Consider the following 17,095-nt stretch of genomic DNA (forward strand, 5'->3'; position numbering starts at 1 on the left):
TTGCTCAAATGTATATTTTAACTAAGAGTGTCCCTAGGTTTCCAAAAGCTTATAAATATTGAGTTTTGTCATGTGTTTCGCTCTTCAAAATACTCCTTGATAGTTTCTTTCTTTGAGATGGAATATCCTTTCAAATCTTCATTGGACATTTACACTTTTCCTTTCTGAAATGCCTTTCAACTCTTTTGCCCTTCTTCCTATCATGGTCGGTTATTTTTAATTTATTTTTAATCTATTTATTAAAATTAGAGAAATTAACTCTATATGTCATATGTGTTACAGATATTTTTACTAGTTCCTGAGGTTATCTTCAAACTCACTTATTGTATTTCTGCAGGTCAAAAGCTCTCCATTCTTATTTGGTCAAGATCTATTCATCCTTTCTTTCTTCTTTTTCTTTCTCTCTTTTATTTTTTTTTGGTACACTATGCTTGGAAACTTATAAAGAACTTCCTCAATAAGATATTGTACAAATCTTGACTTATACATTATTGTTTTAGGATTTAATTTTCCTCAAACATTTGGTGAACCCAGAATTTGTTTTGGATGTTTTATTTTTCTAAATGGCTACTCAGTTATCATATCACTATCTTTTTTGCATAATGAATCTTTTCCCCTCCACATCACTTTATTATTTATTTTTTTTCTTTTTGCGGTACGCGGGCCTCTCACTGCAGCGGCCTCTCCCGATGCGGAGCACAGGCTCCGGATGCGCAGGCTCAGCGGCCATGGCTCACGGTCCCAGCCACTCCACGGCATGTGGGATCCTCCCAGACAGGGGCACGAACCCGTGTCCCCTGCATCGGCAGGCGGACTCCCAACCACTGCGCCACGAGGGAAGCCCCACATCACTTTAAATGTCATATTTATCACATTAAATTCTCACACATATGAGTTTATTTCATTGTTTCTCTGGTTGTTTCCATTAATGTTAGTCTATTTCTACACCATAGAGTTATTTTTATAAATGCTGTTTTGTAATATATTTTTCTATACGAAAGCATATACCTCTTTACTTCTCTTTTTCTTCAGAATTCCCTGGATGTTTTCCCACATTTATACTTCCAGTTAAAATTTAGAATCATTTTTATCAAATTAAGAAAAAATCCAATTGGGGTTTTAATTGGGATTTAATACATTTATAAATCCTCTTAGGAAGAAGTGATATTTTAAAAATATTTAGCATTAGCCGAAGACTAAGAACTGTCTTTTTATTTATTTAAGTCTTTTATGGTCCTTGATCGTTTCAGAGTTTTCCTCATACTAGCTCTACATATTTCTATTATTATTTAGATAATTTAATATTTTGGATTATTAATATTATAAATTATATCCTTGTATTATATTTTCTAATGAATTATTGTTTATTAAAAAACTGTATTTTCACATGTTAACTTTGTTATTGGCCACCTTTATAAACTCTTACTTTACTTTATATTTTTAAATGTTTTCTTGAAAATTCCACCCAGATGATTATATTAGCCATAAAAATAACAATTTCACCTCTTTAATAGCAAGATATTATATTTTATTCTATTATCTAATTGCAATGGCTAGCATGACAATCATGTTCTTGATTTGTATGGAACTTTTTTAGTACAGAAATACAAAACTGATAATGAGAGAAGTAAGTCATCCAGGCCATGATAACAGGGGAGCTGAGAAAGAAGGTCTCAGATTCGGCAGTTTATCCATTAAATAATTTAAACAAGTTTCTTTTATACAGTGTCTCAGAGCTTTTATGATGTCTTTTACATTTCATGAACTTTTAAGGACATTTTTAATGGAGAAATTCCTAAGTTTATTTGACCGTGTTTTCCAGAATTAGCCTTCTTGGTTACACAGTTAAGCCCAACACAGACTCCTAGTTTTACGAATAGTATATATACCATGACTGTGTGTGTGTGTGTGTGTGTGTGTGTGTGTGTGTGTGTGCGTGTGTGTGTGTCAGGTACAACCCATGTAATCCTTTTATTAAAAAATCAGAAATGAATGGTGAGTTTTACCAAATACTTCTTGGGAACAATAATATTTCCTCCTTTGCTCATTATAATAATGGTCATTTATAGCAATAGATTTTCTAATAATGAATCGCCTAGCATTCTTGGAATGAGTCTGTGTTGATCATGGATTTATAAGGCTTTCCATGTTTTCCTGGGTTCTAATTAGTAACATTTTATTTAGGATACTTATATGAATATTTATAAGTGGGGTTGGACAGAAATTTTACCTTTTCTTGTTTATATTGATAAATATTGTTTCTGAGTTTTGCTGACTTCATTTAAAACATGGAGATTGCTTTCATTCTTTATGCTCTGGAATAGTTTAAATCACTTAGAAGTTATTTATGGCTTGAATTTTTTTTTCTCAGCACCTAGATTTTTTTTTTTAACATCTTTATTGGAGTATAATTGCTTTACAATGGTGTGTTAGTTTCTGCTTTATAACAAAGTGAATCAGCTATACATATACATATATCCCCATATCCCCTCCCTCTTGCGTCTCCCTCCCAGCCTCCCTATCCCACCCCTCTAGGTAGTCACAAAGCACTGAGCTGATCTCCCTGTGCTATGTGGCTGCTTCCCACTAGCTATCTGTTTTACATTTGGTAGTGTGTATATGTCAATGCTACTCTCTCACTTCGTCCCAGCTTACCCTTCCCCCTCCCCATGTCCTCAAGTCCATTCTCTACATCTGCATCTTTATTCCTGTCCTGCCCCTAGGTTCTTCAAAACCATTTATTTTATTATTATTATTATTTTTTTAGATTCCATATATATGTGTTAGCATACGGTATTTGTTTTCCTCTTTCTGACTTACTTCACTCTGTATGACAGACTCTAGGTCCATCCACCTCACTACAAATAACTAAATTTCGTTTATTTTTAATGGCTGAGTAATATTCCATTGTATATACGTACCATACCTTCTTTATCCATTCATCTGTCGATGGATGCTTAAGTTGCTTCCATGTCCTGGCTATTGTAAATAGAGCTGCAATGAACATGGTGGTACATGACTCTTTTTGAATTATGGTTTTCTCAGGGTATATGCCCAGTAGTGGGATTGCTGGGTTGTATGGTAGTTCTATTTGTAGTTTTTTAAGGAACCTCCATACTGTTCTCCATAGTGGCTGTATCAATTTACGTTCTCATCAACAATGCAAGAGGGTTCCCTTTTCTCCACACCCTCTCCAGCATTTATTGTTTGTAGAGTTTTTGATGATGGCCATTCTGACTGGTGTGAGGTGATACCTCATAGTAGTTTTTATTTGTATTTCTCTAATAATTAGCGATGTTGAGCACTTTTTCATGTGCCTGTTGGCCATCTGTATGTCTTCTTTGGAGAAATTCCTGTTTAGATCTTCTGCCCATTTTTTGATTGAGTTTTTTTTTATATTAAGCTGTATGAGCTGCTTGTCTATTTTAGAGATTAATCCCTTGTCAGTCGCATTATTTGCAAATATTTTCTCCCATTCTGTGGGTTGTCTTTTCATTTTGTTTATGGGCTCCTTTGCTATGCAAAAGCTTTTAAGTTTCATTAGGTCCCATTTGTTTATTTTTGTTTTTATTTCCATTACTCTAGGAGACAGATCCAAAAAAATATTGCTGTGATTTATGCCAAAGAGTGTTCTGCCTATGTTTTCCTCTAGGAGTTTTATAGTATCCAGCCTTACATTTAGGTCTTTAATCCATTTTGAGTTTATTTTTGTATATGACATTAGAGAATGTTCTAATCACATTCTTTTACATGTAGCTGTCTAGTTTTCCCAGCACCACTTATTGAAGAGACTGTCTTTTCTCATTGTATAGTCTTACCTCCTTTGTCATAGATTAATTGATCATAAGTGTGTAGATTTATTTCTGGGCTTTCTATCCTGTTCCACTGATCTATGTATCTGTTTATGTGCCAGTACCCTATTGTTTTGTTACTAAAGCTTTGTAGAACAGTCTGAAGTCAGGGAGCATGATTCCTCCAGCTCCATTTTTCTTTCTCAAGATTGTTCTGGCTATTTGGGGTCTTTTGTGTTTCCATACAAATTTTAAACATTTTTGTTATAGTTCTGTGAAAGATGAAATTGGTAATTTGACGGGGATTGCAGTGAATCTGTAGATTGCCGAGGGTAGTATGGTCATTTTAACAATACTGATTCTTCCAATCCAAGAATACAGTATATCTTTCCAGCTGTTTGTGTCATCTTCAGTTTTTCTTGGTATTTTTAAAATTAGGTTCTCAAGTTAGTTACTGATTCTATTTTCTAGATGTGTCCTTGTTTAAAATTAATTCTTTTGTTTTGGAACAACATTAATTTTCTTCACTATTTCTCTTCTTAGTATTGTATTTAGTTGATGAATCATTTTATATCAAATTTTAAAAACACTTTGTATCAAAAAGTTCCACATCATCTTTAATTTTCTTGTTATATTCTAAACTTGTCTCCCATCTTAGGGAATACTGTATTCATTTTAGGAACTTTTTTTGCTTTAGCAGATTTTCTTTTATATTTTGATCTGCTCATAACAGTAACAATAACAGTTGCCACTCTCCTTACTGTACTACTATATTACTGCTTTGACTACTACCAATACAACTACACCTACCAACACCAACACCAAAAGTTAATCCTGTTTAATTATTCTTGCTTTCAGGCCCTGTATCACTCAAATTCCTATCAGAAAACAAAATCCAGTTCAGAAGATTGAAGAAACATTCACCTAAGTAGTCCTTACAGAACTGTGGTCGGGATTAAGGAAACTGATAAAGGATGCTGAGGAGCCCAGAGACCAGCAACAATGGGAAATCCTTACTGCTTCCTGGGCCTAAAGAGGTAAGAGGAGAAAATGACATTACTGGAGAACTAATCTGGAGGACCAAAGGGAGAATAACCAGCAGAGTCATGTGCTGAATATCTAAAATATATTTTATCTTTTAATCCCCAAAACAAAATATTACTATTACCTGAATTGTACATATGAGGGTACAAAGCGTTATAGAATTTGTCCAAGGGCACAAAGCTGAGAAGTTGCAGAATTAGTCCTCTTAACCATCTCTCTAACTTCAAAATCCATACTCCTATCTTCTGCAATAATAATTTGTTTATCAAATCTTTAAGGAGCCCCCTTTATGCCAGGTGCTACCAGAGGTATTGGCCATAGAATGATGAACAAAATCAATATGATCCTTCCCCTTGTGCAACTTCCTTACCTTTGACTGGGGGCATATCTACATGTTCTGCTATTTTCCCTAATAGAGGGTGGGAGACATCTCCTTGACACCCTTCAGACCTTCCTCTTCACAAACAAGATTGAAATTTGCTGGTGTAAGGTCTCTTGCATTTTCCTGCGGACCAAAGGAAGGGAAGTGGGGACATAGGCACTGTGATCAAAGATGTTTCTATTGCTGTTTCTCTCAAAATTTGTTGGAAGTCCAGGCTCCACATCTAGCAAGCCTGATCGAGGGCCTGATTCGTACCACAACAATACAGATGATATTGCTGGGAACTGGTTTGTTCTTCTGCTTCATTATGTCCACCCCTGGATGAAAAGTCAACCAGACTGACATTCTATGCTTGTTTTTAGCCCTTGAGTATTTGGTCATTTGTTGCCTGAAGTTTGTTTCACAGTGGACCTGTTTTTAGATCGTACCCCTCCCAAGTAAGAAGCTGCTTAGCTTAGAGCTTTCTCAGATTCTGGCTGAGCTGCACTTGAGAAATTGACTCAAGACAGAATATTTCTATTCTTTTCCACCAGCCATTCATGGTTATAGACTATACCTCTCTAGATAGTGGATATAATTAAAGGCCTACATATTCACATGTTTGCTTGTTTCCACTTTTTTTTTTCTTTCACTTAAGTGTCACTTATTGTACTGTGTTGAGAAACTAGTGTCCTGTATAAAACAGACTGAACTTACATCTTGATGATAGTTGGATTTGTATTATGAGGTTAAGACCTTTCTAAAGGTCAGCACAAATGGTTTTACTTGAATTTTTTTTTTTATTTTAGTTCTTTTGGTTAGCTTTACTGCTATCAGAGAGGGGAACTCTTGTAAATGTGACTTTATGCCTACGAATTTCCCACATGTTTTTGAAAGAATAAATGTTTTGGAGAGAATTTAGCTATAGCAAATAAAAGAAGAAGAATGAGACCAAGTTCCCCTAATAGGTCACTAAATAAAGAGAAAAATAAGTAAGGTAAGTACAACAGTTATTTTGAAAGAATACGTTCAGATTTTCTGTTCTTGGGTTTGAGATGAAAATAGGATGTTAAAACAGAAATTGCCTGCATGCAGCTGCAAATATGTACTTGCACTCAAACTCCAGGGCTGGCTTCAATGAGAAATGGGATAAATAGAGCAAATTGAGGGAGGAGAAGCAAATCTTGGGAGACAGTTACAGAGCAGGAAGAGGAGCTGGATTAAGCAAAGGAGAGAGAAAGATAATGGATGGAGTGTTGCCCTATAAAAGTGTGTTTACTTTCAAGTATTTTTTTAGAGTTTAGTATCAAGAAATCCTTTATCTAAGGGTTACAGATTTTTCCTGCTATCATTGATATTTCTTTCTTCTCTATTTTGTACATGCTTTATCTTTCCCAGTTAATTTAGGCTCACTTCCATTATTAAGACAGCATATCAATAAGGTAGCAATTCCAACTAGATGTCCTTATCAGAACAAACCTAAGTATTATACAATATAAAACCTCCATCACAGAATGAAGGTTAACAAGTCATTTTCATAGGAAATGTTCTTTTGTTATAGACAAATTTATGCTCCATGATTATTAGCCCAGGAGTCTGACTTCTAAATTAAAAGACATTTTCATGCTATTTCTCATTTGATAACCAGATACCTTTCATGCTGTTAATTCTCTTTTGGTAGCAATAGTTACAGCCAAGATCTGCTGGTCACAGATGCGCTCCCCTACTATCAGACTTCTATTCATTTATGCAGCATACCTTAATTAAGCCTGCCTCTATAATATAGTTTTCCAGGTTCCAAAAACAATTCAAAGATAATATCAGAGAGTCTCTGTCTTCAAGAAGATTACTGTTCAGGGATTATTAATAGTCATTGTAGTCAATTTTTAAAATTACTTTCTTTTTATTAAAGTCTTTTGGTACCTCTAGAACCTGTTAGCAACAGAGAAATAATCATCATTTTCAAATGGGAAAATCTAACTAATTCATTCAAAGGGGAAAAGAAACATGAATTTAGGAATAAGACAAACTGAGCTCTTGCCTTTCAAATTGAATGCTTCTCTCAGAAGGTATATCTGGCTTTAATGGAATCATACTGGAAGAATATTAGCACTGAGTCGTAATGCTCTTCAATGGTTGAAAATAATTTTTTTTACAATATAATTAATGATTATTAAGTGAGTCAATAATATAGACCCTCCTTTTGTCCAGCACAATGTTAGATAAGAGAGAATTTTTAAAGTAATTATGACATAAATTGAGAACCAGAAGTAACATACAAAATAAATTTAAATACACTACACAATACTTGATAGTTTACAAAGCATAGTCATGAACATTGCTTATTGGATTATACACTATTGTCTCTTTTGAGCTGGCATAAATACAAGAGAGCAGACAATCAGGACTTATTCAGTGGGGCAGATTAAAATGTTACAGAAGACAGAGAAGGGCAAAACCAATGTGGACTACAGTAGCAGGGAAAGTTTCCTTGAATTGCAAAGTATTGTTCTCTATTTACTTTATCTTTTAAAATTCTCTTTTCCTAGCTAGATGCCTCAATCCTCTTTCTTTGATTCAGCTGTAGTACAGATTTGAATGAGCAGTTAAGGGTGGGAGGGAATAGATACTATTAAAGGCAGGTGGATAGGAAACAAAATAAAATTCCTATAAAAGTCACCATTCAAAGGAGTACAAAGAAGAGGTGACTATGTGCCATTTCTTTTAGAGCCACTTCTTCATTTTCACTAAACCCTCTGCCTGGATTCCTTTCTGCACTGAGCATGTTGTGGGCCAAGGCTACTGTCTCATGAATGTCCTGTTCTGATCATAACTCCTGCCAGAAATGTGGGGAAGTGTTGTTCAAATCAAGCCAGGCAAAAATTATGTGATCTGCACACAGGTTTAACTAGACCAGCGATCAGAAATGACACTTTGCTGCAAAATGGCAAAGTTGAATAGGGTGAGTGAACATCGCCTTGGTCCCTTTAATCCTCTTTGGGCCAAACAAAATAAGCAAGCAAACATGCATACACAGCTGAAGTGCTTTTAAATGCCTCAGTTTTTGTGTGTTTTTAAAAATTTTTCCCAAGGCAGCTTGAACAAACCGTTGCATTTTAACAATGATGGTGGTAGTTACTTAAATGCTGAGGTGCCTGTGTTCATCACAGTTCTCTCCCAAGCCTCCCTCTGTCTTCTGTCTCTGCCTTTCTCTGTTACATCACAGGCCTCATGTGTGAAGGTCACAGATGCAGGTTAAAGTAGATCACCATGGGGAAATAAAAGGAAGATAAAGGGAATCTTACCATTTCTCAGCTCTTGCACAAGGAAACTTTTTATATTTCTTCAGTCAAAGGGGCATATGGGTCAATCATTGCCCTCTTATTTGAACTTGATCCTGAAAAGTGATTCAGACAAGACAGGAAATGGAATTTGTTTGAGTAGATGTATGTCTTTTATTAATGCATACATGCAATACCAGTACATTTTTTTAAAATTATACTTAATTTACAATGTTCTGTTAGTTTCTGGTGTACAGCACAGTGATTCAGTTATACATACACATGTAGATATAGATATATTCTTTTTCATATTCTTCTCCGTTATAGGCTGTTATAAGATGTGGAAGATAGTTCCCTGTGCTATACAGTAGGACCTTGTTGATAATCTATTTTATATAGAGTAGTCTGTATCTGCTATCTCAAACTCCTAATTTATCCCTCACCCCCTTCTCCTTTGGTAACCGTAAATACGTTTTCTATGTCTGTGAGTCTGTTTCTATTTTGTAAATAAGTTCATTTGTATCATAATTTAGATTCTGCATATAAGTGACAATACATTTGTCTTTCTCTGACTTACCTCACTTAGTATGATCATCTCTAGGTCCATCCATGTTGTTGCAAATGGCATTATTTCATTCTTTTTTATGGCTGAGTAATATTCCATTGAATATATGTACCACAGCTTCTTTATCCATTCATCTGTCAATGGAGCTAAATGTTACTTCCATGTCTAGGCTATTATAAGTAGTGCTGCTATGAATATTGGGGTGCATGTATCTTTTCAAATTAGAGTTTTCTCTGGATATATGCTCAGGAGTGGGATTGTTGGATCATATGGTAACTCTATTTTCAGTTTTTTAAGGAACCTCCATACTCTTTTCGATAGTGGCTGCCCCAATTTACATTCCCACCAACAGCGTAGGAGGCTTCCCATTTCTCCACACCCTCTCCAGCATTTATTATTTGTAGACTTTTTGATGATGGCCATTCTGAGTGGTATGAGGTGATACTTCATGTAGTTTTGATTTGTACTTCTCTAATAATTAGCAATGTTGAACATCTTTTCATGTGCCTATTGGCCATCTGTATGTCTTCTTTGGAGAAATGTCTATCTAATACCATTTAAAATTTTAAATTAGCATATAAACTAATCACAGTAGTGCCTCATTGCATTCTAGTTGGAAAATACAGAACCAACATAGAATAACCAGAGATTAAATACAAGATTGTGTAGTAGCTGACTGCTAAGTTATGAATTAAAAGCAATAAATAGGACTCCCCTGCCAATACAAAAAACACGGGTTCGAGCCCTGGTCTGGGAAGATCCCACATGCCGTGGAGCAACTAAGCCTGTGCACCACAACTACTGAGCCTGCGCTCTAGAGCCCGTGAGCCACAACTACTGAGCTCGCATGCCACAACTACTGAAGCCTGTGCACCTAGAGCCTGTGCTCTTCAACAAGAGAAGCCCGCGCACAGCAACAAAGAGTAGCCCCTGCTCGCTGCAACTAGAGAAAGCCCGCGTGCAGCAACAAAGACCCAACGCAGCCAAAATAAATAAATAAACAAACTTATTTAAAAAACAAAGAAAAGCAATAAATAACCAATAATATCATAGTTATTTTCTCTCCTATGCAAATACATACTTCTGAAAAACATTTTTGTCGGAATAACTATTCTACTCTCAGACTTATTACTATCTTCCAAAATGAAAAACATACAAATTTCAACATACAGGATTCAGCAGCAGCAGCAGCTGTAGCACAGGGAAAAAAAGGCAAATTCAAACCTAAGATGAACATACTTGGCTAAATAGCATTTTTCATCTTTGTTGGCTTTTGGTTGTTGTTATTTTGGCTGATTTGATTTGGAGAACTGACATTGCATTTTAAAATTTCTAAACCCCTGGGCTTCCCTGGTGGCACAGTGGTTAAGAATCCGCCTGCCAATGCAGGGAACACAGGTTCGAGCCCTGGTCCGGGAAGATCCCACATGCTGCGGAGCAACTAAGCCCGTGCACCACAACTACTGAGCCTGCGCTCTAGAGCCCACAAGCCACAACCACTGAGCCCATATGCCACAACTACTGAGCCTGTGTGCTGCAACTATTGAAGCCCACGTGCCTAGAGCCCCTGCTCCGCAACAAGAGAAGCCACCACAATGAGAAGCCCGTGCACCACAACAAAGAGTAGCCCCCGCTCGCCGCAGCTAGAGAAAGCCCGCGCACAGCAACAAAGACCCAACTCAGCCAAAAATAAATTAATTAAATAATTTTTTTAAAAAAAAGACATAAAATTTCTAAACCCCTTTCAGAGGCTCTGAGTGGAAATAGAAAAAGTAAGAAGTAATTCAAAAATATTGCAATACTGAAAGTAAAGAAATTCTGCAGGGGAAATAGAACCTTTATTAAACCAAGAAAAGAAAGCAAAAGGCAAGAGGGTATAGAGAAACCAGCAAAACAAATTTGAAATAGAAGAAAGAAAATAAAAAAAGGTATCATGTTGTTGCAAAAATATATAAAATCAGTGGATAAGGAAATAAAATGGAAAGGGATAAATTCTAGGAAAAGGTATTCTCTGTGGTCAAAAGACAGTTGCACAGGAGACAGAAGACACAGGTTCCATTCTCACCTGTTGCTCACTGGTTGTGCGACTCTACAGGATGTTAAAAGTTTCTGGACTTTCAACTCTGTAAAATCACTTTTGCCTCAGAAGGGTAAGATCACTTCAATTTCTCAAATTCTTTGAGAGGAAACATTTTTGCATCTCTTCATTTCTTCTTTGCTATTGTTTACTACTGAACAGTTAACAATAGTGGACTTGATACTCTAGACTGACTAAAACAGAGACATACTAATAAAATACTGCCTGGTTTACAGGGTTAAAATAGTTGACAAGTAGGATGGGTAAATGAGTCCTTGTTTCTCTAGGTCTAGTTTCCTCTAACTGTTCACAATTCCCCTGAGTGCATGTAGCCCACTGATAACACTAAGAATGCCTGATTGTGGACTGGTATCCCAGAAATACTATATATTTCTTTAATGTTCTCTGACTAAAATGAAAGCAAGAAGAGAGAGTGTGATTAATTTGTCTGTGGCAGCTGAGGATCAAAAGCAGACTGAGGGCTGTGCTTATATAAGGGCAAAAGAAATTATTCAGGTGTTTCTATGTTTTATAAAAGTATTGCTTCTACTTTGCTTTTAAGTATTTCATTTAGTATTTCCATTTTGATTATAATTCATAACCAAAATGAGACAATCTATGTAAAGTGCTTATTAGTGTGCCTGGTTCATGGTAAGTGTTCAATAAATATTAGGTTACTATTATTAACTTGAAAGTGTGTTTGTATTTCACAGCTTTTACTTTCTGTATAAAAAGATGATTTAGCAAAGACAGATTCATGCATTAGTAGTAAAGGCAGAAACAATTAAAATAATAAGGAAGCCAGATTGGGGAAAGAAAGGAGACATGGTTATATAAATTATTATTCAAAGGAATTTTTGGCCATGATTTGTTCTATTCCCTGTTCTTTCAGTAATGAGTGTCTACACACACACACACACACACACACACACACACTTTAGAAATTCATGTCCACAGCAGGAAGGAATAATTTTTAAAATTCATGAATTAGAGTTTGATTTACCACAGAAGGAAATATCTTTTGGGACTACATTCCTTATGAGCATATGTTAAAAAAAATTGCCTTACATTTCTGTTTAGAAGGATATTCTGCCCCCCACCCTATTACATTCAGAAGAAAGTAGCAATGCTTCTTTATGAACAGAAGGCATGTATCTGACAAAATCTAGCTTTAAAAATGATAACAGAACACATGAAGCCCCTTCAATGTATATGAAATTTCCATCAGGAGGGTGGAGTTGGTGGAGTGAGAATCACAACTTGCGAGGAAAATCTGGTTCTGACTGGAAAAGGAGGACCATGACAGTTTAGGATGATTTGAGAAAAATTAGGTGTCCTGATCTTCATTTATGAATTTGGGTCACAAAATAAATAAGGATGTGGCAACCACTAAGCCAGGTGAATGTGATTCAAAGTCATTCCTTAGATTAAAATAAAGTTAGAGCAACAAAAAGCCACTTCTGCCCCCCAATTTTTCCAATTAAGATTGAATAGCTAGTGCATTTCAGAGGTGGGAACACTAAGGAGGCACACAGCAGTATCTCACTAATGGGTCTAGTTTAGAGAAAGACAGGCTATTAAACTCAAAAGTGCTTAAAATGTGGATACCCCAAGCCACCAGGAATCTATAAACATATTAAATTCTAATACTTTGCAATACTAAAAGCTAATACATGAAAGAAAGTTGAAAGACTTGATATTTCTTTAACTATTACTATAAAGTTTACTTACTTGGTTCATAGTTGAGGGGGTCTTCTACATGATAGGCACTGTATGACATGGTAGTAGATATGATAGAGTAGTAGAAAAACATTGGATGACTTGAAGTTTCCTATCCAACCGGAGCTCAAACTTTTGTGGATTTAAAAAAAAAAGAAATAAATTATTATAGTACTGAGTTCTGGATGTTGAACGTGTCCTTGGTAAGTAGAGAGTACTGTGGAAGCACAGTGCAGGGAGCAGCCCATACTGAGTGCGAAGGGTGGAGAAGGCATCTCAAGCAGAGGAGATCTGAGACGGGCCTTGAAAAATGAGGAAGAGTTTTCTAGGCAGAGAAGAAGGAAGACAGAGGACAATCCACACAGAATAAACAGCATGAACAAAACACAAAAGAATCAAAGGGCAGAGGCCATCTGGAGCATTGTGAGGAGACCTGAGCCAGGAGGAGATGAGGCTGCTTGCTCAGCCAAATATGAAAGAGGGCTTTGTAGGTCTTGCTGAAGAGTTAGAACCTTATCCTGCAGGCCATGGGGGGTGAGTCACGTTGAAGGATGTGTGCTTTTGAGAGATGGCACTCATAACAATGTGGGTGGTAGAAGAAAGAGATTAAAGACAGAGGCTCTGTCAATCATGCAGATAAGGAATAAGAAAGACTTTGATTAAAGTAGTGTCAGGGAAGCAGAAGTAACAGAGAAGGTCCACTGGGGTTGAATGATAGGACTTCATGTGGAAGGTAGAGGAGAAAGAGCATCAAGGGCGTCAAGGGTGACTTTGGCTTCTGTCTAGAGGAATGATGCTTCATCATGAGGGTGACGGGGAGGAGGAACAAGAGATGGGTTTCCATAGAGTCAGGTAGGGCTTGTAGTACCAGTGGGAACTCCTGGTGATTCCTTTAGGAAGCCCAAAAGATCCAGCCTGGAGATAAAGATCAGGGGTTCATTATCTTATGGGTGTTACTTAAAAGTCATGAGAGTGAACGAGATGACCAAGAGAGCATATGTAAGAAAAAAGATAGATAGAAATGGGCCAAGGAGAGAATCCTGGGGAACACTGGAGATGCCAGCAGAGGGACCAAAGGCTATGAAACCATGCCAAAAGCAGCACTCAGAGAGGTGGGAGAAAAACTAAGAAAGTTATCTTTTGGCTAAAGCATCATGTCAGAAATTGAATCATGTGCCTATATGTTACTGTATGTATCCTAACATGGGCAGATCTAATCTGTGGTCCCACAAAGTCACAACTAGATATCCCTACTCACCTTGTGGAAATAACCAGAATTGCAGGCACTATAACTATAAGGAAATCTTATTCTAGAACTAGATGAGCAATGCAAAATCAGTAAAGTGAAAGCAAGTCCTACAGTATAGTAAATATTGACTGAACCGAGATCCAATCTGATTAAAAAAACGCATACAACAAGATATTATTTCATAGCAAGCACTAAGGATTGATGAAGGTATAGATGCTTAGTCCAGACAAATAAATTTGGCAATAATCAGGTAAAAGGGTCCAAATTAGTGATGTGCCACTTGTTTTCCTTTGCTTTAAATATTTTTCAAATTATACGTCGTATAGATGTTCCTACATTCTTCCCGTCCTTCACAGCATGTACGTCTACACGTGCATATACACACAGAAGGGATAATGAAGCATGTACTACTTTGGACCCATTTAAAAACACCAAGGTAGCTCTTCAGCCAGTAAAACTTAAATGCTGTCTCTCTCACTTCTATTTCCAGAGGAAATACATCACACTGCGCTCACAAACTGTGTGTGTTTTCTCCATCGGTAAATATATGTCATATGTCAAAATAAGCTGGCCAAGGAAATGTAAATAAATGATTCAGTACAACCCATTACCAGTACTGGAAAAAACTCAGAGTGTAACGCCTACAGATTGTGAGTCAAGAACACCAGGTTTTCACATAATGGGTGGTACATGTTGTGATAAGAAATGGGGAATGGAAAGGAAGCTGTAACATGGATGGGTGCCAAAGTATCCTGTGCACTCAGACTCGCCATAACACACTGAGATGCCCTACTCGGGTATGTCTCCTCCACATGGAACTATAAGGCTCCTCAACGGAAAAAACAGCTTAGTATTCACCTTTTTACTTCTATACCTGACACAATTTAAACGCCAAACAAATCCATTAGGCTGAGTCAACTTAGAGAACCAACAGATGTCAAGGACCATGATAAACAGGATAAGAAGAGCATAGCAAAACTGTTCACCATACCTGGGAGATGATTAAACTGATCTAAACAAGTAAAGCACTGTGGTTGTCTGTAGGAAGCCCAGAGAAGAAATAAGATGAAACCATGTAGAAAATGTGCTCTCTTCAAGTAAAGAGAACAAAGTGTAAGTGTTGTCAGGAATTAAAAGGGCAGGAATTCAGTTGGGAAGGGGACCCTTGCTTCAGCCAAGGTAGACAAGGAAATGCCATTCATGCCACTGACCAAGTGTCTAGGCATGCTTTACATTAAATTCAAGGTTTATCTTTGTGACACTTTTAGTTATCGTTTGAACACAGCTCCTCTGACTTTATTAGGTCATATGAAGTTTTCAGCAGATGACACTGTTTCTGGCACATAGTGGATATCACAAAAATTACTGAATGTATTCATTTGAATTTTCCCTCTCAAACTGGAAGGAGCTCTCTTAACTGGAAGAGACATTTCCCTCTCTTAACTGGAAGCTACCATTAACTGTGGCTGGGAACTGGCCACATGCCATTCTTGACTGAGCTCCAGCCTGGGCAGTAATAATACTAACAGTACTCTTAGTAACAACCACCACAACTTTTCCATAGCGCCATACGCTGTTCTACATTCTTCATATGCATTAACTCATTTAGTCTTCACTAATAATCCTATTGTTCTCCCAATTTCGTAGAAGAGGAAACTGAGGCATAGAAAGATAGGTGGGAATGAGAGAATCATAAAGACAAGGGTAATGATTCCCCCTCCTCCAAACTCTTCTTGAGGAAGACCTGGCTGTTCCCAATTACCAAGTTACAGGAGAATGGATCCCCTAATAGCTAGAGGTCACCCAAATATGAGGGACTAAGAGTAGAGGGTATGGAACAAAGAAAGTTCATGTGCCAGGTGCAGGTGCAGCTGATCCTCCTGGGATGCAGTGAGAAAAACCAGAAACAAGGCTGGTTTCCCCCAGTATCAGAAAGTAGCCATAGACCACCACACTGGTAGCGATTTAGTAAGGCCATGATTCTGTGTAGAGAAGTCAGGCTTCATAATTATGTTCCAAGTACTATAACCTTTGGGAACTACTCCATTTGATAGAGGGGAGAAAAATCACCAATATCTTGTCAAGTTGACAGCTCCTCAATTCTGGGATTTGGCATCACAGCCCAGGGAGTGCTGGGATGAATATAAAACTTGCAGGGACAGGTCTAGACTAAGCAAGGGATGACTGACACAAGGTAAATTTAAACTTCTTCAAGTCACGCACTTAATCCCATTTTGAGTTTGAAAACTCACAGTTACTTGGTCTCAGACATTTATCAGTGAAATTTCTAATGCATCATTGAAATTCAGGTCAACTTTTCAAGTGGTGTTTGAGATTATCCAATTCAGTTCAAACATCTTCCTTTTGCCATGAACGGGTAACTGTTTAAGTTAATGAGTTTTCTTTCTATCTACAAAAGATCAAGTGTAATTAAGCACAACAGTTTAACTGATCTAATAAGTAACACATCTAATAAATAGAGAAGTATGTGATAGGGTAAGGAGACTCTCCATCCTGGTAATTAACCAAAATTTAATTTTCTAGGAAGGTGATGCTACCAGGGGAGGGAAAGATGAGGCTTTTTCCTGTGACACTTCTGAAACTCTAAGCAATGGTTTATGTGCATGTGTTTTGTTTTTTTTTAATGGAAAGAATATCCTTAGCTTTTGTTTAATTGCTGAATCAGTCAGGAACCCAGAAAAGATTAAGAATCACAAGTATGCAGATAAGTTAGAATTAAGAAAATATCCACTTTCCACACTGAGTTGAAGGGATACCAAAAAGCATTTTCACCAGAGGTTAAACTCATCATTACTATTCATGCTGTTTCCATATATACATTTGCATTTTAGTGGGATGCATCATAATAACTGGATAAGAGCATGCCCTAATGTTAGATCCTCAGGTTTGAATCCCAGACCCACTTCTTGCTAGTTCTATAAACTGGAGAAGTTGCCTAAGATTTTTCTTGTTTAGTCTTCTCATATAATAGCATCTACCCCCTACTG

General features: G+C 36.9%; 1 protein-coding gene across 1 annotated transcript in view; it reads left to right on the forward strand.

The window, feature by feature from the left end:
• The first annotated feature begins 4,805 nt into the window (after positions 1-4,805).
• Positions 4,806-17,095, forward strand: part of MME (membrane metalloendopeptidase) — a 261,860-nt gene continuing 249,570 nt past the window's right edge. Inside the window, exon 1 of the mRNA XM_024769130.1 lies at positions 4,806-4,828. The gene's annotated coding sequence lies outside the window, so the exon portion shown is untranslated. The remainder of the gene's footprint in view (positions 4,829-17,095) is intronic.

The sequence above is a fragment of the Neophocaena asiaeorientalis genome, unplaced genomic scaffold, assembly GCF_003031525.2.
Source record: "Neophocaena asiaeorientalis asiaeorientalis breed wild unplaced genomic scaffold, Neophocaena_asiaeorientalis_V1.1 scaffold118, whole genome shotgun sequence".
In the NCBI taxonomy this organism is placed as follows: Eukaryota; Metazoa; Chordata; class Mammalia; order Artiodactyla; family Phocoenidae; genus Neophocaena; species Neophocaena asiaeorientalis.